This window comes from Protopterus annectens, chromosome 3.part1 (assembly GCF_019279795.1).
Source record: "Protopterus annectens isolate FY-2018-M chromosome 3.part1, PAN1.0, whole genome shotgun sequence".
NCBI lineage: Eukaryota > Metazoa > Chordata > Ceratodontiformes > Protopteridae > Protopterus > Protopterus annectens.
In genome coordinates this window covers 95896584-95919281 of record NC_056732.1, presented here as the reverse complement: position 1 = coordinate 95919281, position 22698 = coordinate 95896584, and positions in this window count along the sequence as shown.

Genomic DNA, 22698 nt, shown 5'->3' with positions numbered 1-22698 from the left:
TCTCCTCTTTAACTTATATATGGAACCATTATTCATGCTTATTAAACAAGCAACTTTTCATCATCCCCCTAATATATATAACTCAAAGATCGCTCTGTCGGCATTCGCAGATGACCTAAATATATATTTCACCCTCCCCAGCTCGGACCCAATTAAAATACTTTCTTCTATTGATATATTTTCCAACCTAGCAAACTATAAACTTAATAGGAAAAAGTCCTCAATCCTCCCCTTAAACATCGATTCGATGATGCCTAATATAATGTTAAATACAGGGATCAAATCCAAGGACCAGCTGCACTACTTAGGTATTCATTTCTCGCAAAATAACCAGAATTACTATCAGGATAATGTAGTCAGGTACTGGTCTAATGTTCAAAATGATATCATAAGATGGTCTAAGATTAAGCTCCCTTTTTTGGCCAGAACAACAGTGATTAAGATGAATATTCTTCCTAGACTCCTGTATCTCTTTCATGCAACCACCAGTATATTACATAATAGTTTATTTAAAAAGGTTACAACATCTATCTCTAAATTTATATGGGCCCCTAAATCGGTCAGGATCAGCTACTTAAAACTCATCTGCCCCATGGAGCAAGGGGGTCTGGGCCTACCTGACTTTAAAACCTACTATGAGATCATTAACGGTAGCAGAATATTTAAGATAGCAGCCTATAAGAAAGACAAAACGTCATGGGCCCCAGCTTGGGTCTCTCTACAGAATAACTACATCAAAACATTAAAATTCAACCCTGCTGCCCTCCCATTCCTAATTGAGAGTAACTTAGGTATTTTAAAATGCACAAAAAGCTTACTATTTAGCGTAAAATCCCTACAGGCCCTTTTCAAATCTTTGAATCTATCTTATGCATTTTTAACCTTACAGCCAATACATCTTAACCCCAACCTCAAGCTAAATGGCCATATGTTAAACCTAGAGAAATACCCCCTTCTCCTGAATACCGTTATCGCTGATTTTTTCCCCTTTAGACAGCAGACAATATCTGACCTAAGAACTCACCTAGACTTGCCCTATAAGTACCTGTCTATTTTACGACAAATAAGAGAATTAATATGAAAATACTTAGACCACCCATTGGTCGCGGATAATGATATCTCAACATGCATAACGCTAAGGAAACTCCTGCTCAGTGGAAAAAAAATGACATCAAACACATACAAGGTCATCATGACTCTTAGATATCAGAGGGAACTCATTTATTCGAAATTCTGGCTAAAGATCAACCCTGATATAAATCAAGGACAAATCTTAAACGCTATAAATATAAGCTCTAAATCTATCCCCTTCAAAAAGATGAAATACACTCAACTGATGATTATGAACAATGCGTATTATACCCTCAGCAAAATCTTCCCTAATCAATCCCCTAAATGTCAATATTGTTCAAACCCAACGGATGATATCCTTCATTTGTTTTGGAGTTGCAAGTGTTCCTACAAGCTATGGTGTGCTCTGAGGGTGATACTTGAAAAAATTGGATATGAAAAATCCACCCTGTCATGGGAATTCACCATCCTTCATATTCCTCCTCCCGGCCTATCTGAAAGAAAATGCAAGATTCTGATTCCTATTTTTATGCTAGTCAAATATTACATCTCCTTGAATTGGAAAATTAGACACTCCCTTTCTTGGGAAGGCTTTAAACACATGACGATTAAGCACCTCAGAGCACACAAATTATTGTTCCACAATATCAAGCACAAGCCAGTTAATAAGGAATTTTGGGGAATATTATTTGATCATATACTTAAATAAAGACTTACCTTTCATGGTTATCATCAGTATTCACCATGCTGTATTGGACTGATGCAGGAATTGTCTTGGGCAATGTATGATGTGTATATAGTTTATGATTTAGTGTTTTTATCCATTAGGTGAATGTTTTAGTTTTCTTTTTTTTATGTGCCTTATCATAATTCAATGACTGTAATTCCTAATGTGGTTTTTTATGTAATCTTTGTAATGTAAGTTTTGCTTCCTGTTTTCTTTTTGCTGAAAATTTACAATAAAGAGAATTTCAAAAAAAAAAAAAAAGAAAACCTATTCATATGCATTACAAGACCAGCTTTATTGATAAAAGAGACAGAATTCTCAAAACAGAACAATCTGGAGTCATCCTTCCAACAGTCCCAAAAGTATCCATAGCAGCAGAGCAAAAGAGATTTCAGAGATTGACAGAAAGACAATGCTATTGTAGATAGGCAGACTGTATTGACCCTAGAAGAGAAAAATCATTGTTGGAAATGTTTTTTAACTCCTCAAATTCAGTAAATGAACATTCATGGAATCCAGAGGGGCTGGAAAATCTTGATAAAAGATAAAGTGATGTGGATATTGCAATTGTATGGATATCTTAGAAGTTTTCTTAGTCTTCCCTGTAATAGGGAGGTTATAAGACTTTCACTGTGAAGGACTGTTTTTTGCAGACTGTTATGATGGGACTTTAGTCTGATTGGTTATATTATGGAGTTTAGTGCTCCTGTTATTGTTATAGTTATTCGTTTTTATGTATATACCTATACATATACATATAATTGTTAATTAAGGTAAAGTAGAGCTGCATTCATTGATAGTGATTTCTGTTTTTATGTATTACCTCAAAGGGTGTGATAATTAAAAGTCTTTTTGATGGGGGATTTTAGAAATGGAGGTTATACAAAACAAGGTAGACGACCAGCGGACAAATAAGAATAAAAATAATATAACTGGATAGTAAACTGCTTATGGAGAAGAAATACATTAAAATTAAACCCACATACTGAAGTATAATAAATATATAAATGTTCATATCATTTTCACAGAAAGTTGTATGAAAGGATATCTAAAAAGATCCTGAAAACTGAAATCGAAAGTATGGTTACATGAATTCTGAAGCTTTCTGCATATGGTGTATCATTGGGTCTATCAAGACTGTCTGAACTAACTGAAGTCAACACTGAAATTTGTGAGCTTTATTACTGAGTCAGTTATTTCAATTCTGATAGAGATTAGGGTGGATCCTCTAAGATGTTTTTGATTAGGAAAGAGAAATTGATTTGAAAGGAGCATTATAAAACATTTAAGTGAATTATAAACCACAAGTGATTTCTAATCCTGTAATCCAGGGTAATTTCATTGAATTTAGTAGTACATGCAGTTTTATGAATTAATTTAATGAGTAAAGTGAGTTTTGGATGTTTCGATATTTATCATGCTAAGTTTATTGTGCAAATTTTAGGTATAGTCTCTTATTAAAACCAATGTAGAGCTTTTGTTATCATTATATATATATATATATATATATATATATATATATATATATATATATCATTAATCATGATAAATGTATAAATATATTAACTTTCTTATTGTATAATAGTTTAGTAAACCTAGATTGCTTGTCATCTTTTAGGTTTTGCAAGATGACTTCATCTCTTCATGTTTCCTATTACTCCCTTTTATATTTAAATATTTAGTATAATAGTATTTAAATGATTAAATAGTCTAGAAATATTTAATAGATAACTATATTAACATTATATAAATAGGTAGATCACATTATTTATCAGATTATTTAATGTTTGAGACTAATTGTGGCAGTTAATTAGTATTTTAAGTGATATTGAGAAAAATAATTCTAAATGGCTAAGGATATAATTAAATTTGTAGTATTTTTAACTTATACATAATATTATATCAATTATCTATAAATAACAGCAGATTTTGGCTAGTTCTTGATGAAATTTTAGATGCTGGTTGGTGGAAAGATAGTTTTGTAGTTTGTCTATTAGACAGACAAATTAGGAACGTTGGTATCCATGGATGGTAGTGTTTTATTAGCAATATATATATATATATATATATATTTGTTAGTTAAAAAATGGCAAGACACCTTGGCAGAGCAACAGTCACTATTCCAGTTTCAGTTCTTTACTTACAGTTGATGGAAAGCAAATTTAAAATAAACGCCTCAGATAGTTGAAGGTAACCATCCAAATTGATTGCCAAAAGCAAGTTTATGTTGAACAATAACTGTCTGTTAAGTTAGCAGTTGTTAAAGTTTCACGCCTTCTGCAAACGGTTTGCTGTAAGATAGTCAGCGAAACACACTGGCTGTTTAAATGCCAGTAATTTTTTGAATTAACAGGTTGGTCTTCACCTCACCAAACAGAAACTTTTTCCACAATTAAACAGCGCAATCTATTATGTGTTGAAATTCGGTCTTCACCTCATTACAAGTGGAAACAGCTGTCCAAAATACACTTTTGAAAGGACCACAACGATGTAGTCTTTTAAACACAAACACTTTATTGACAAAGAAACTGGAAAACGCGTTCACCTTATAGGCTTCCTCTGGCCAAACATATCACAGAGCTTTTAACATACATATATATATATATATATATATATATATATATATATATATATATATATATATATATACTTTAGGTTTGTGTGACATCACTTCCTTTGTGCTTAACTCACATTCAAACATTTAAAGCAACACTAACTATATAAAAAATGTATATAAAATACAAAGTATAAAGTTGGTCGACTGTGATCAGTTCAACATATACTACTTAAAATCAATTATATAATAATAAAAAATAAAAATATGAACATGAATGTCATACTTTCATTCTAAATTTGAACACTCTCTGCTGTGCTAAGATGGGTTATTTAAGATAACAACAAATAAGCATTTTTTAAAAATTTTATAAAACAAAATAAAAGCCTACAATTAAACTTATGCCAAATAAAAATAGCTGTGCTAAGTGAACTCAAGCATGTAAAACCATTCAATATTAATGGATAGATGGCTAAAAAACCTCTCTAGGCATATCATGTCAGTACAAACCCTGCGCTCAAAGTTGCATTTTAGGAAATGTAAAGCTTGAAAATGATTAGGACTAACATTAAAAACTTCAGTCGAACATGTATTAAATCCTCAAATTCAAATAAAGACACTTCAGTCGAAGATATATTAGATACCCAAATTTAAGTGAAGACACTTGATTGTGCTTCTAAAAAGAGAAACAAAAATAGTTCGCTGGAAATAGCTTGTCAAAGCAATACCTAGATTCTAGGTTATATTTAAAAAATAAAATGATACAGCTTCCATTAAAACTAAAGTAGCAGCATCAATCGCTCTTATATTAGATGCACAAATTCAAATAAAAGCATGCACCTATACTTCAAAACGTCATACAAAAATCTAAAGACCCCTTTAGGAGAAAGGAGGCCCCATTGTTATAATGGATACAGAGAGATATATCTCTAGCATGACTGATATGCTCAGCGATGCTAACTTTTATAGACAGATTGGCATCAAACAAGTTGATCAGATAATTAATAAAGTTTCTATATTTCTGTCAAATAATCATTGTACAGGCAGAATTAATAGTGATCTATATAAATACTGTCAAGTTAATGAACCTACCATTCCTTGCATACAAGGCATCCCAAAAATACACAAGCATCCAGATAGACCTCCTATGAGACCTATAGTTGCCCGGAGAGGTTGGATAACTGAACCGTTATCCATATATTTGGAATCCAAATTAAGACCTATTGTGAATAAGTTTACGTATATACTTAAAGACACAAATCAATTCCTTGTGATGTTATATGATGCAATGAAAGATATAACAGCAGACAATAGATTCTTGTTAGTTTCATTAGATGTTCAGTCTCTTTTCACAACCATCCCAAACCAAGAAGTCATAGATAGCATTCGGCGACGTCTGATAGCAGACCAGACCATGACTGAATACCATGTAGACACCCTATGTGAGCTTATGAGAATTGTTTTGACTAATAACATTTTCACTTTCAACAGTCAGATCTATATTCAGAATGATGGCGTAGCTATGGGCACTTCATGTGCCAATAGCTACACCAACCTAGTTATGGCTGACTGGGAAAATGTACACCTATTCACACTTGACAGCTATAAACAAAACGTCAGTTTTTATGTACGTTTTGTAGATGATCTTTTTTTGATTTGGAAGTCTGACGTATGTGAATTGCATGAATTTTTAGAAGAAATTAATCTAACCACCAGTTATCTCAAATTTACTATGACAGCTTCTGAACAACTGGTCTCTTATTTAGATGTGTATGTAGAGAGGATGCCTAGTGGCCTTTTGAATACTGGTGTCTTCAGAAAAGCCTGTTACAGAAACTCATTATTGCATAGATCCAGTATGCACCCTAGATTTGTGTTTAAGAATGTCATTAAGGGACAAGCAATGAGAGTTTCTCGATTAAATTCAACATAAACAGGATATAAGTCAGAGTTACATAACCTCAAACAACAATTACTTAACAGGGCATACACACCATCAGAAATTAGTCCAAAATTCTTAGAAGTAGATGGTTTAAGGAAAGATAGAGCCTCACCTTATTTTGCATCTAGTTCATATGAAATGAATGATGCACCTAATAGTAAAACTCTATATGATGAAAAGATGAAAATCTGTATCCATTACACACAAGATGTATACGACATAAAAAGAGCCTATTCTAAGTATTGGGATATACTGAAAGTTGATCCTAGTATTAGTGAAGTCGTAGGTGAAGCCCCTAGCTTCATATACAAGAACAAACTTAATTTACACAAGATGTTATGTAGCTCTTCTAGGATAGAGCACATTACTAAATCAAATACCAAGGTAGGCAGTACTCAGCCTTGCAGAAAATGTAACTATTGTGATTTAATAGACAGTACAGCAATGTTCATACACCCCCTTACATTACAATGTTTTTAGTTTTACCCAGTAGCTAATTGCAATACTCAGCATGTAGTATATCTTGCCACCTGCAGTTCCTGCCCAGCATTTTATGTGGGCAAGACTGACAGGCGGCTAAGAGATAGAATCAGAGAACATATGTACAATATCAGGATAAAGTATGACAAAAATGCACTATCTAAACATGTTATTGATACATCACCAGATCACAAATTTAAATTTCTAGTCATGCAAGTTAATCATCCCACCATTAGAAGGGGGGATATTTGCAACAGAACAGAACAAAATGAAACCAAGTGGATCATTAAACTAAGAGCTGATCGTTAACCTGGCTTAAATGACAGGATTCCTATTAAACCAATACTGAAAGGCAAAAACCTTAGGAAGTAGTAAATGGTATTTGATGAGTTGAGTAGCATATATAGATCGTATGGCTCTATATCTTTTATTATATTAAATGTACTAGAATGTGAGCAACCATTTACGTCTGCCTTTTAGCTTTTCATAATGCTTAAAAGTATATTTAAAAGTCTATACTTGAAATTGTGGATATATTTAGAGGCTGGTTGATGTTAAAAAGCTAGCCCCAATAATAGTAGGGCTATTGTACATGGAAAATGTAATCTTGAAGTTGGGTCTTGTCATTAACAACAAAGACACAACACCTTATATTTTGCACTAGATCTAATCATGCTGATGTTGAGGTTACCAGGTTAATTTTATGTTGATCCAGTGAACCTATACTATTTACAATATAACATATGTTTAACAGAGATTAGCTGTTCATGTCTGCAATTTAGTCTTTAGATATTTGTATGACGTTTTGAAGTATAGGTGCATGCTTTTATTTGAATTTGTGCATCTAATATAAGAGCGATTGATGCTGCTACTTTAGTTTTAATGGAAGCTGTATCATTTTATTTTTGAAATATAACCTAGAGTCTAGGTATTGCTTTGACAAGCTATTTCCAGCGAACTATTTTTGTTTCTCTTTTTAGAAGCACAATCAAGTGTCTTCACTTCATTTGGGTATCTAATATATCTTCGACTGAAGTGTCTTTATTTGAATTTGGGGATTTAATACATGTTCGACTGAAGTTTTTAATGTTAGTCCTGATAATTTTCAAGCTTTACATTTCATAAAATGCAAATTAGAGCACAGGGTAAGTACTGACATGATATGCCTAGTGAGGTTTTTTAGCCATCTATCCATTAATATTGAATGGTTTTACATGCTTGAGTTCGCTTAGCACAGCTATTTTTATTTGGCATAAGTTTAATTGTAAGCTTTTATTTTGTTTTATAAAATTTTTAAAAAACGTTTATTTGATGTTATCTTAAATAACCCATCTTAGCACAGCAGAGAGTGTTCAAATTTAGAATGAAAGTATGACATTCATGTTCATATTTTTATTTTTTATTATTATATAATTGATTTTAAGTAGTATATGTTGAACTGATCACAGTCGACCAACTTTATACTTTGTATTTTATATACATTTTTTATATAGTGTTGCTTTAAATGTTTGAATGTGAGTTAAGCACAAAGGAAGTGATGTCACACAGACCTAACGATATATATATATATATATATATATATATATATATATATATATATATATATATATATATATGTTAAAAGCTCTGTGATATGTTTGGCCTGAGGAAGCCTATAAGGTGAAAGCGCTTGCCAGTTTCTTTGTCAATAAAGTGTTCGTGTTTACAAGACTACATTGCTGTGGTCCTTTCAAAAGTGTATTTTGGACAGCTGTTTCCACTTGTAATGAGGTGAAGACCGAATTTCAACACATAATAGATTGCGCTGTTTAATTGTGGAACAAGTTTCTGTTTGGTGAGGTGAAGACCGACCTGTTAATTCAAAACTTTACTGGGATTTAAACAGCCAGTGTGTTTCGCTGACTATCTTACAGCAAACCATTTGCAGAAGGCGTGAAACTTTAACAACTGCTAACTTAACAGACAGTTATTGTTCAACATAAACTTGCTTTTGGCTATCAGTCTGGATGGTTACCTTCAACTATCTGAGGCGTTTATTTCAAATTTGCTTTCCATCAACTGTAAGTAAAGAACTGAAACTGGAATAGTAACTGTTGCTCTGCCAAGGTGTCTTGCCATTTTTTAACTAACAAATTTTATTGCTATTATCGAGACACTAAATATAGCAGCTATTTTTTACCTGATATTGCTTTGGAGTTTTAGTAATTTAGTGTATAAAAAGGAGCAATTCAAGATAATACAGAAAATTAAGATAGTGTTCGAGGTATATGTTAAGAGTTCTACATTTAACAACATCAGTTTCACAGATATATATATTATACTATTTCTTGTTAAACAAATGTATGTCAAATCCAAAGTATGGATTATTTTAATATACTATCTGTTAATGTAAACAGATTAAATAAAGATAACAAAACAAAATCATTAATTAAATATTTAAAAATAAATAGAAGAAAAATTTTTTTTTGCAAGAGACCCATTTGGTAGATAAAGATATACAATACCTAAATAATATAGGCTACAAACTGTTATCATCTGCTTCTTTTAACAAAAAAAGCAGAAGAGAAACTATTATACTATGGAAAATATCTACTGTAATGCCTAAGTTTATCAAATCTTTTAATAACCCTAAAAGAATGTACCTTAATGTACCTAAACCTAAAGGAATGCCCCTACTACCTCTACATTTATAGCCATAAAACCACTCCCTCTAGCAACAGGTCCAATCACCTCTGTTTACCAAACAATTCCTCACCCAATCCCTTGAAACTCCACCTACCTTTGTATCTACCCATTCCCGCCCTCCCCTCCTCCCTCTCATTCTATAAACCATCCATTCTCTCCCTCTATCATCGGTAATAGTATTTTTCTAGGGCCCATTACCACAAGTACTTAGACATGTGGTATTTCTTTCTTCTTCCATTGCTATTAACCTCTTATTTCACAACATTGTATGAAACCCAAAATCTGGTATTACTCTCTACTACTACGTCAGAGACCAATACTATTGGAATTAAATTCACTAACTATTATCATGTTTATGGTACTTGGGAAGAGGCAACCTCCTGCTCGCTGCTACCTCATCCAATTACCTCAAAAAGAAATAATAGCCCCAAACTGAAACAAACTTATACAATTTTAGATAAATTCCTAAAACTTATCTCCAAACTTAGACTTAATCTGCTTCCACATGGGGATATACACCCCAACCCTGGCCCTACCAGCATTGACCAGCATTCCTCTCCTTGCATTGACCTTAGCTCCAATCCTATTATTGCCCGCCCTACTAATTCTCTTCTTACCTGTCATCTGAACATCAGAAGCATCAACAACAAGGTACATGAACTTCATGCAGTACTAGTAGACCTTTCCCCAGATATCTTGTGTCTAACTGAAACTTGGTTAAAACCCACAACTGCCGACAATGAAATACTAATCCCTGGTTACAATATACATCGGAGAGACCGTGTCCCTAGAAAAGGAGGCGGGGTAGCCATACTCTATAAATCTGATCTAATTGTGTCTATTGATGTTATGCAACCACCACAAATTAACAATGCAGAAATACTTATTTCCAAGCTCCGGATTAACAGTAATAAATTTATCTATATAATTTGTATGTATATTCCCCCAGGCAATAATATAGATACTCTCGAAACCACCCTTCACTGGATATCAACTCATTTCCCTCAAGAGACCTTAGTTCTCGGAGACTTTAATATAGATTGGACTACCTGTGCCCCTTCAGCTCCTTCTACACATATTAACCTTTACTCTTTTAAGCAAATTATTAATACTCCCACCAGGTTAGGGAAATCTAACCAGAAAGACAGTATACTTGACTGGGTGCTAATTAATAGTCATCCTGACCACTATGCATCTGGTACCCTCCCCGATACCTTAAGTGACCACCATCTTACCTACATAATTAAGCATAAGATAGCCATTCCTAAGCAACCCACACTCAGAGCTGTTAGAGACAAAAAGAAATTTGACTTAACCAAATTTCAACTAGAATTAAATTCCTGTAACTGGACAATACTAAAATATCTACCCTTAGATGAAGCAGTGCTATACTTTAACAAAAAATTCCTAGAAATTCTTAATTTCCATGCTCCCATTCGTTCAAAGAAAACCAAAACTGTAGATGTTCCTTGGCTCTCAAAAGAAACAAGGCAGAAAATTAATCTCAGAAATAAAGCGTGGTCTGCTTGGCGTACTACTAAACTCCCTCCGGACCAAAGTAAATATAGACAACTTAGGAATGAAACTAAAAGGCTAATATTACTTGATAAAAGACAATACTATTGTAAATTGCAAACTGAACACCAAAACTGTCCACAAAAATTTTGGGCTGGACTAAATCAACTTCTTCACCCTGGTTGTACTACTACCCCTGTCCCTGCTACACTCATTGATAAATCCCCTGACGATGTCTCTAATAGTTTTAACCGCTTCTTCATGGAGACAATTCAATCTCTGTCTAATCAACTACCACCCAGCTCTCATACCTTTGACTCCCCCACATTCAAAAATATTCCCCTATTTACCTTTCTACCTGTAGCAACTTCATTCATTTGTAAATTAATCAAAAAACTAAAACCCTCCACACTCTCAGCTGATCAACTCCCAGCTGAATATTTGCAAAAAACAGCTGAGGCTATTGCTTACCCAGTGTCAATACTTATCAATCGCTCCTTAGCAGAGGCCAAAATCCCTGAGATCTGGAAGATATCTTATGTAATACCTCTCCACAAGGGAGGCACTTCCACAGATCTCTCTAACTACAGGCCCATATCTATACTTTCCCCTCTAGCAAAGATAATGGAAAAATGTGTTCAGAAACAGTTTATGCAACACCTAATCGTCAACCAACTACTGGCTAATACCCAACATGGTTTCAGACCTCTCCATAGTACTACCTCAGCCCTTCTTGTCTTCTCAAACACCATAAACACCTATCGAAATAATAATAATATCTCATCTCACTATTTCTGGATCTGTCGAAGGCCTTCGATATGGTGGATCATAAACTTCTAATCAACACATTGCCTTCACTTGGTCTGGAAACCATTGCTGTACAATGGTTTAGTTCCTATCTATCTGGCAGAAAACAAGCAGTTTTATGGCAGACCAAACTCTCTAAGTTACTACCCAATACATTGGGAGTCCTGCAAGGATCTATTTTAGGGCCATTGTTATTTTCCATCTTTATCAATGACCTGCATACAGTTATTCCTAAAGCCAGTTGCATACAATACGCAGACGATTCTACGTTAATATGCTCTGGTACAACCCCTTCAGAGTTACAATTATTAACCCAGTCTACTTTCAGCAAAATAGAAAACTGGCTCTCCAGTCGTCGCTTGATACTTAATCCTAAAAAAACTAAAATGTTGTTGTTTCCACCAACTAATAGGTCCTGCTCCATCAACTTTACTATCCAAGCTAAGGATGGGACCATAATTTCTCCGGACCTGTTGACAAAATTACTAGGGGTAACCATAGACAACAAACTAAAATTTGATATACACGTAAACCAAATGATTAAGACCACTAATAAGAAGCTAGGCTCGTTATATAGAATAAATAGCTTCTTGACCCCCCAAGCTAAAATCGCCATCGCCCAGACTCACCTTCTCTCATCACTCTTGTACTCGTCCCCCTTACTTCACAACATAAGTAAAACTGTCATGAACAAACTCTCCAATTGCTACAATCATATAGCTAGGTTTGTTACTGGGTCACCATATAGGACCCATCATTGTACCAACTTAGCCAAGCTCAACTGGACTGAGCTACCGAACCTAATCTCTTACAACCTACTAGTCCTTACCCACAAAATTATATACAACCCTGAATATGCTCCTTCACTCAAAATGCTGCTTCCCCTTTGTAACAACTCACGGCCTTTGAGGTCATCCAACCGTCTCCTAATCCAAACATTCAAAACTAATAACTCTGCTGGTGACTCACTTCTCACCAACGCTGCAGGGAAAATTTGGAACAAACTTCCCCATGATATTACCTCCATCTCCACTTTAAGTCAATTCAAAACTAAGCTAAAAACACACCTGGGTTCAATACGAAGTTGCCATTGCCTAAACCCGGGATAGTCTACTCTAGGCTAGACTAAACAGCCTTAACACCTGAATCTCCTACATTTCCTTACTATCCTAATCTTCTTACATCTTTGATAAATTTGATGGAATAACTTATTGTGTTCTAATTTTGTATGTATAATTTTTTACACTGTTATAGAAATGTCTTTTTGTCACTTATGTTGGAGCTTTTCTCCCCGGGCCTCCGCTGAAAATGGACATGTATCCAGTCTGATCCTCCCGGTCAACAAATGTAAAATAAAATAAAAAAATAAAATAAAAATGTATGCATTTGTAGTAATTAGATATAATAGTAAATTCTATACACTGGTTATTTTTTACTAGATCCCAGGAATAGATGCAAGAGTGACTAAAGATCATTAAATTTATTACAAAGTTACTGGAAGAGTAGCTAAATTTTAGTTGGAGATTTTAACTGTATAGCTAGTATTGAAAATACATGTGAGCAGAAGAAATCAGCATTGCATCAGCTAACAACCTGATTTAGCAATAAGAGCAGAAGCTTAGTCATTATTTTTTACTCATTATTTTTATGCACATGGAACACAAACTCAAATAGATAGGATTCAGGGTTCCATAAATTTGTTTAATAAAGTTCATTAACTGCGGTGGTGGTGCTGTGGTAGCATTGTCGCCTCACAGTTAGGCGTTGCCCGTTCGATTCTCAGTTAGACCGTCTTCTGTATGGTGACATGCGTGAATGGGCGTTCCTTTGTTGAAGGTTGTGCGTTAGGCCCGGCAAGCCAGCACATGAAACTCTACTTCCAATCATTAGCGGACCGGAGTTCCTCTGTGGTGACCCCTAACCGGGAAAAGACGAAAGACACAAACAAACTTTAAAAACTATTCCTTGCCACCCTTTATCTGACCGTATGAAGCATTACCTTAAGGAACAAATACAGGATTTTCTATCCTTGAAAGACAATAGCCAGGTTAATAAAGCCATATTATGGAATTATTGGCTCATAGGATGATAGGAGGTTGCTAGGCTAATGGTCCTGGGGCCCTTACAAGCCCAGCCAAGAGTTTATCCCCAGTCAGCATCTGTCACCCTTGTCAATGAGGGACACAGGTGGAACCCCTGGGACAAATGTTCCCATCCACTCATCAAGGTTGCTCTTGAAGAGGGTCAGTGAGGTACTCTGTGTGATGTGTATGAGAAGCCTATTCCAGAGATGGGGCAGCCTCTGGGAGACAAACCTATATCTCCAGCAGGTTCTGTTGATGTCAAATATTAAATTCAGGCCTTTCCAGTAAGTAATGCTTGAGGAGTTAGACTTACTGATATGGAGCATCTCTAGGAGGGCAGGGTCCAAGATTGCCTTGTAGCTGAGACACAGATCACCCCTGAGCAATCTGTACAGTACCAAGTAGAGTGATAGGGATTTGATCCTGTCCACATAGGACAGTTGTTGGAGGCCATGAATTCTCTTTGTGATGTATTTCTGTGGCCTTTCCAGTTGGTGCAGATATTAGGAGAGGTGCATACCAAATGGAGCATTATACTCAATTATTGGTCTAATGAGGCATACCAAATGGAGCATTATACTCAATTATTGGTCTAATGAGGGAAGAGTATAGAGAGGTAATAACCTCCTTTTTTTCTGGATGCAATCCCATTACTTATGAGATGAACCAGATAAAAGGCTTTTCTGACCACCGCCGCTACATGATGGTCAAATGTGAGATTGTTATCAACCAGTTATCTCACCACAGATTGTGTGTTTAGAGGGTTGCAGTTGATGTGGTAATCAGTAGGGGATGTGTTTTTGCCAAATGGTATGATGATACATTTTTTTGTATTTAGCTTGAGGCCATGACTTTGGCACCAGTCATTAGTTGCTGTAAGACCCTCTTGCAATATGTTAACATCATTTCGGGAGTCAATGACAACACTCAACTTACAGTTGTCTACAAACTAGGGCATCCACAGACCTTTTGTCTTTGCTTGGACCTCTGAAAAGTAGATGCTAAACAGTAGGAGTCCCAGGACATATCCCTGGGGAACTCCAGTAGTGACAGGTTTGCTACTGGAGGTGGAAGTGCCTATTTTGACCTTGAGGGTTCTGTTAGTGAGCCAGTTGGCCAACCACTTGATGAGATAGGGATTTATGACAAGTTGTGCTAGCTTTTCAATGATGACCAAGTGGTGGATTGTGTCAAAGGCCTTGACCAAGTCAAGGTAAACTGTATGTACTGACTTTCCTTAATCCAGAGTCTTGGTGACAGTCTCAAAGAAGTCAACCAGGTTCAACAGGCAAGATCTGCCTTTGATGAATCCGAACTGGGTGGAGTCAAGTGCTTTGAGATTGCCTATGTCCTTGTTTATGAGATTCATAATAATATGTTCCATGGCTTTACAGATCAGACTTGTCAAGCTAATGGGGCAATAGTTTCCAGGGTCAGTAGTGGCACCACCTTTGTGCAAGGGGATGACAATGGCAGTTCTCCACTCTGCTAGGATGAAGGTTGTACTTAGGCTGTGGTTGAATAGGGTGCTCAATGGCAAAGCTAGTTCTTGCTGAAGATGGTGCAGAATACAGCCTGGGATACTATCTGGTCCCATGGAAGCTGTGTTCTTTGCCTTGGATAAGGCCTTTAACACTTGATCTAGGGAGATGTGAGGTGCAGGACAAGTACTGGGAATGTGTAAGGGTCTTTGGGGGGACAGGGTGGATGGACTTTGCACTAAACCTATCTCCAAGTAGGTTGGCTAAATCAACAGGATCAGTGTAAGTGATACTGTTAAGTACTAATTCATAACAAACCTGGGCTTTACCATGGAGGCTCCTGATGTAACTGAAGAAGGCTTTGTGGTTTCCCTTTGTTTTGGAGGCTAGGTTTTGATTCATAATTGGCTTTGGAGGTTCTCACTAGTGATCTAATTTGTTTGTGGAGGCTAAGGAGAGAGTTTTTGCAATTTGGAATTTGTTCTTTTTACCCTTGGACAACAGTTTCTTCCTTTTGTTGTAAAGCCTTTTGATAGAGAATGTCCACCAAACAGGTTCATGTTGCCTTGAGGAGCAGGTTTTAGATCTGTTGTGTATGGCTGAGTCCATGCAGTTGTACATACTGCATTGGCATACTGTTCAGCATAGTTGTCTGCATCTTCTGAGAGGGTGGTGGTGAGAAGCTGCAGATACACTCCTTTAGGAGGTTGTAGTCAGTTTTTGAGTTTTTTTTTAGCTTTATTATGGCTGAGGGAGGATTGGGTGGGATAGAAACTTTGAACAAGACAGTCCAATGATCTGATCTCACCAGGGAATAACATACTATGGGAGTGGTTCAGCGGTCACCCATGTTGGGCTGGACCAAGTCCAGAATGTTATCTTCCCTTGTGGGACATGAGTTAAGCTGGTCTAGTGCATTAGAATTGATGAAGTCAAGGAATCATTGAGTGAGTGCATTAGTGAAGGAATAGTTCTCCCAGCTATGGTGGGGTAGTTGAAGTAATTAAGGATCTGGGTTTTAGGGGGTACCTTGATGGAGTCAAATATATCTAGGTAAGAGGAGTGGGTGTCCTGAGTCATGAAGGGGGGTCTATAGCTGGTTATAACTTGGATAGGTATTTTGCCAACTGTGAGTTTCACCTGGAGTAGTTCCATTTCTTCATGCTGGCAAACCAGTCTGGAGGTGTGCCTGTCCTTAATGAAGATAGACTCCACCACCCTTATTCTTCCCAACCTCATTTTGTGGTCAGAATGCGTGGAATGAGTTATAGCCTTGTAAAGCAGGGGTGCTCTCTGCAGCCCTGAACCAAGTTTCCATGACTGCACAGACATCGGCATCTTCCAGTGCAAGGAAAGCCTCCAGTTAGTGCATTTTCAGGTTAGGTCTCCTAGTGTTAAGCAGTTTGACCTTCAATTTGCTTTTTTTTTTTTTTTTTTTTTTTTTTTTTGAGGATTCCCTAAAATTACATATTGAGAAGATCATCAAGTAATAAAATGAAGGAGTGGGACAAAGAGTTAGTAGAAATGCAAGATGATTTACATAAAATAAGGTTTGAACAACAAGCAAGGAAATTAGATAATACTGAAATTATTAAAAGAACTAATGACAAAATATCAAACAATTGTAACACATAAAGTACAGATTGCTCTAGAAAAGTTAAAACTACAGTTATACAGTGACTTCAAAATCTTCACAGATTAGCAAATAGAAGTAAAATGTTAAGTAAAAAGGCACAAATCAGTAATATTAGAAATCCCCAAACTAATAAGCTTACTTCAGATATAGAGGAAATGTTTAATATTTTTAATAAATTCCATGATGACTTCAGTAAAAATAAAATATTAACTTTGATAATTGCAACATTGATAAGTATTTAAAGAAGACTATTAGTAATAAACTAAATGAATAACAAATTTCACTGTTAAATAAACCTATCACCTTAACTGAAATTAAAAATGTTTTAAAAAGTTAAAAATAACAAAGCTCCAGAATTAGATGGTTTAAGTATGGAATTATATAATCTACTTCTATTAAATGTTTAAGAACTACCGAGTAACGTTTTCAGAATAATTCAGAGTGATAAAATAATTCTTTCCTCATCTACATTTTCTGTTATTTCAAAGATAAAAAGTTAGTTTTGTAATGTAGACCTATTTCCTTACTCAGTGTAGATTATAAAGTATTTACTTCCATTTTCACCATAAGATTAAGAGATATAGTAGATAAATTAATAAGCATCGAGCAGGGTTTATAGTTAATAGATGAACTTATGATAATATCAAAAGAATATTAACAATTTTCTATTTAGCAGATGTGTTGAACAAAAAAAATGGCCCTAAGTAGTTTAGATATTAAAAAAAATTAATTCTGTGGATTAGAACTTTTTATTTAAAACTTCAGAAACATTTCTGTTTGCAGAGCAATTTATTGGAATTTTAAGAAATCTGTACAGGATTATAAAGCATATATTAAAATTAGCCTTTGCATTCTTCATTCTACCTTAAACAAGGGTACAAAACAAGGATGTCCCGTGTCTCCTTTATTATTTGCATTAATCATTGGGCTCTTAGCTAATAGTATAATAAGCAATAATAAAATTGATGGTTTGTAAATCAATGTTTATTTTTAATCTAAAATAAAGCTTTTCACACAAAATATCATATTACTTGTAGGTGAACTAAACAATTCAACTGAAGAAATAGATGAGGGAATTGAAAAGTTTCAAGAAATATCATTATTGAAATTTAATAATAATAAAACTGTGATGAATCAATTAACAGATAGCAAGTTAAAAGAAATATAAATATACCTGGGAAAAGCAAGAATTAAAATGCTTATGTATCACGATGTAAGTAAGATTATTAAAAATAAATAAAAAAAAAATAATTGAAGTACTACTTATTGAAAATAGAATGCGTGCTTTTTTCTTTTACTTTTGAAGATAGGTTATTCCTTAATAAAATTAGTATACTACATATGATTATCTATATATTACATTCAATAGCCTTACCGCCCAATAAAAGACTATTAAAGAAAATAGAAAAAAGTATTAACATCATTCTTATGGTATCCTAAAAAAATGAGAATTGCTTATAGAAACCATATTAGAGTTTTGGAGTACAGTGGTATTAGCTTTTCTGATATAGAGTCGTATTTCATTGCTGCAAGCTTTAACTCTATTAGAATCTGGTTAGACTCAACTTATACTAGTCAATAGAAAACCAGTCAGGAATAGATTTTATTAAATTCATATACATTTATTAAATATGATAAATTAGAAGTATGTAATGATCCTTTATTTTGGTTAATGAAACATACTTTAGAAGGAAATTAATTTCAATCCTTGGACTCTTCATGTATGAAATTAGTCCTAAAAATAATTAAGAAAAATGTTCATAAAATCCCATTATTTTTAAAATGGAAGTTCTAGTGCTTTACCATCACATACACTTCTATATTTGTGGAAACTACTGTAAAGGAATGGGTTAGTATAGATATGTATGGTTGAATCTGTTAGTCAACTAATACTATCCATTAAAAAAATAGATGGATTTGTAAGTAATATCAGTGAAAATAAAGAGAAATCCATTCTCCCATTATATAAATATATTGTTAATATTATTGAAGGTAAATTAACCTACCAGGGATATCTGTCTATGTTATATAAGTTAATTATAAATAAATTTAATGCAAAGTTTTGGAATGTTTTAGATAGTAGTGGATTAAATTACTCAGTTGATAAGAATAAATAGTGCTACAGTTAGTCAAACATCTTCAAATCTATACTGGAAAGATTTTTTTTTTTTTTTTTTTTTTTTAACATGTGGAAATATAGGGTTCCTATTACAAAATCGAAGAGGCTGAACATCGAACAGCTTTAACGTTGGAGATGCCGTTCAATGATGTCCTTTTTGTGAGATCGCAGTACAGTGAAGATCAGAATATTTGCCCTTTCCTCACTGTAGTGCAATCTCAGAGTTGGCATATATAATTAACGGGGAGTGTGGAGGGAGCAGCCCCCCACAACAGTGACTTTGAGGTTTGGCATTCTTGGTCTTTAAGCCATTCGATGTTCAGTGGCTTCACTGTTGTAATATAGACCCTAAATATATACATAAAGTGTTTTTTACTCCTTATAAAATTTCCATATTTAGTAAAGTGACTTGTTCAACTTGCTGGAGATGCAGTAAGCATGTGAAAGCTGATTAGTCACATATATTTATGGATTGTGAGAATTTAAATATTTATTGGAAAGAGGTAAGTATTTTTTTCAAAAGATTATGGTCTGATAATTGTTTTTTAACTAGATCAACAATACTAAAGAATGTTCCATTTCCATTATCTGTAAATGTTAACAACAAAAATGATCTGGAGTCTCATTGTAGTAGCTAGAAAAGTTATTACAAAAAAAATGGAAAGCAAACTCAGTTCCTACATTTAAAGAATTTCTAATTTTAACAACAATGTTATGTAAAGCTGACAAGAAGTGATTAGAATAAGGTCTGAAAAATCATATGAAGGATTATAGTTGCTGGGATAACCTTGAAATGTTATTATTGAAATAGCAAGATATTTGCGTTAACTCATTAGATTACTCTGATGACTTAATGTATTTCTGACACTGTATAATAGTGCGTAATGTTGAATGTCTTCCTTTCTGTGTATATATTGTAAATATGTTAAATAAAGAAAGGAAATGTCAACAAAAAAAGAAAATCTTGCCAAGACAGGTCTCTGAAGTGTTTTGGGTTATGGATAGAATCATAAAGCTTTTCTGTGATAAGAACTGGAAGATGAAAGGTGCAATGAAAGAAAAATGTTTGAAAATACTATTTTAGACCACATTTGGGTAATATTTCTTAATATCTTAAAGGGGTGGGTAGTATTGAGTTCATGTCTTAACAATGGAAAATAGTATTTGAAAGATGTTAAGACTGTGCCATATAGAGACTAAATTCTCTTTTATTTTATTGGCAATATAATTAAGAAATGTTATTTAAAAACTAATTGCATATTTAGCATGGGTAATAGTGGGTCATATCCATTATCTCCAATATTTTCCTTCTTGAATGTGTATAAGAATGGGTCTGGATTCTTTTTTTTTCTCATCTTTTTGTAAATGAGGAGGTGAATGAATGAATTGCATATAGTTATTGAATGATAATGCTATGCATTGTTGTTTTAACAGGTTTCAATTTTTCTCTTCTTGTTTATTGTTCTGGTTCATTGTTTGTTGTACTTCTGATGTTTCTGTTTTTTGGTGTGGTTGTTCTTACATCTGTTATAAGCAAATAAAATTCAACAAAAAATAACCGGATGTATGAGAAGCAGAGTGGCAGCATGCCTGTCAAATGTGGAAGGTGTGTCCATTATGCTGAGTCAGAGCAATATGTTATACTTGACAGAAGGTATAAGAGATGTAATAGACTTGGGCTATTTTACTGTCCTTTGTAAGCAAAGCTTAATAAAGAGGCTGCTTCTGAAAATGAGAGTAAACATATTGTGCAGAAAGCATTCGGTCCTAGGCTTCATCAGTACAGTGCCTGATGTTGAAGCAGACTGACAAGTTAAAATTCCCATTCCTAGAACTACTGTGGGTTACAAGACTGGTACAGTTACTAATATTACTGTGATATCACATGCTACATATAAAAGCAAGAAGGGATGCAAGTTTGAATTTTGGGTTTATTTACCTGTTGGTCTGTACATAAATACTCTCCTCAGCAGAGCTGCAGAATATATAACAGGCGTAAGTACCAGAATTAAAGTAGTTAGTGAAGATGTGTTTGGCAAAGTCAGACTGCTTGAGTTTGGTTTGTGTCTTTCGGCTTTTCCCAGTTAGGGGTCGCCACAGCGGAACTCTGGTCTGCTAATGATTGGCAGTAGAGTTTTACGTGCTGGCTTGCCAGGCCTAACGCACAACCTTCAACAAAGGAACGCCCATTCATGCATGTCGCCACACAGAAGACGCTCTAACTGAGAATTGAACAAGCAACGTCTAACTGAGAGGCGACAATGCTACCACAGCACCACCACTGCAGTAAAGTCAGTCTGCTTGAGTGTGAACCAGTAAATATTAAACTAAAATCAAATGCTATTTTTATGCTTTCACCACACACATCAAGTACCATTTTCTATGCTGTCTGAAATAGGGGCAGAACAAAAATGAACGCAACATTTTGACAGAGTTGAATGTTTAACTGAAATGACCGAGTGTTGTGTTCCTATGTTTCCCGTAATTAAACAGAACAGTTAATTGCAAATATGTGTTGATTCTGAAAAAGCTCAGTGATGCACTTGTGCATGAAAAGCTCATGTGACCTACACTTGATGACATAACACCCAAGTTTGTTAATGCAAAATTGTTTTCCATGTTTGATATTTCTAGTGAATTCCTACAGATACCTTTACAGAAACAAAGTCAAATGTTGACAGCCGTCATTAGCCCTGTAGGAGGATCTTCTTTAAAGGGATGCAACTTGCTATAACCTCAGCAGCTGAAATCTTTCAGTGTAAAATGCCTGACTGGCTCAAGTGTCTGGATGGTGGTGGTGCTGTTGTTATTATGGATGACGTCCTAGTATTGAGTCCAGACAAACTCATGACTCAAGGTTAGAGACAGTGCTGCTGACAGCCAAAAGTTGTAGTCTAAAATTAAACCAATGTAAATGCTGCTTCAGTAACATGAGTTTGTTGTCAAGGTATAGTCTGCCTATGTATCGTCTGCCTATAGAAATGGTTACAGATAATGGTGGACAGTTTATGTCCAGTGAATTTCCACAGTTTGTTGTTGACTGTGGTTTTACATCAAGTACTATCTTTCAGCAACTGATTTGTGAAGCTAAGAGAGCAATGCAAGTAGCAAAAAAGATATTAAAATAGAGCGCTCCTCATACAGCTCTTGTGGAATATTTAGCTACTCCACACACACCAGTGGAGTAAGCCCTTCACAGCTAATTTTCAGAGAATTAATATGAACTAACATGTCAATGATAGAGTCAAAACATGAACCTAAAATTATTCTTTATTATATAGTCAAACCTAATGACTAAAAAGTCAAAGCATCATACAAAATGATTTACAGCTGATGTCATTCTACACACCCACTACTTGTCCTGCAAAAAGTTTAAACTTGAAGTTAGAAGGCAAGACAAAGTGCAATACAACTGGTACAGCACTGCAGAAAGCCACTGAATCTTATTCTTATGTGGAATCTAAATCTGCCACTGAAAATTATATAGCTGTCTTGTACGTTCTTAACTGCAACATGAACTCAAAGCTAGATTGTTCATCGAGTAACTCCTTTTCAGTCCCAAGTTCTGAATTTACTTCATTCCCACTGTGATTTTGG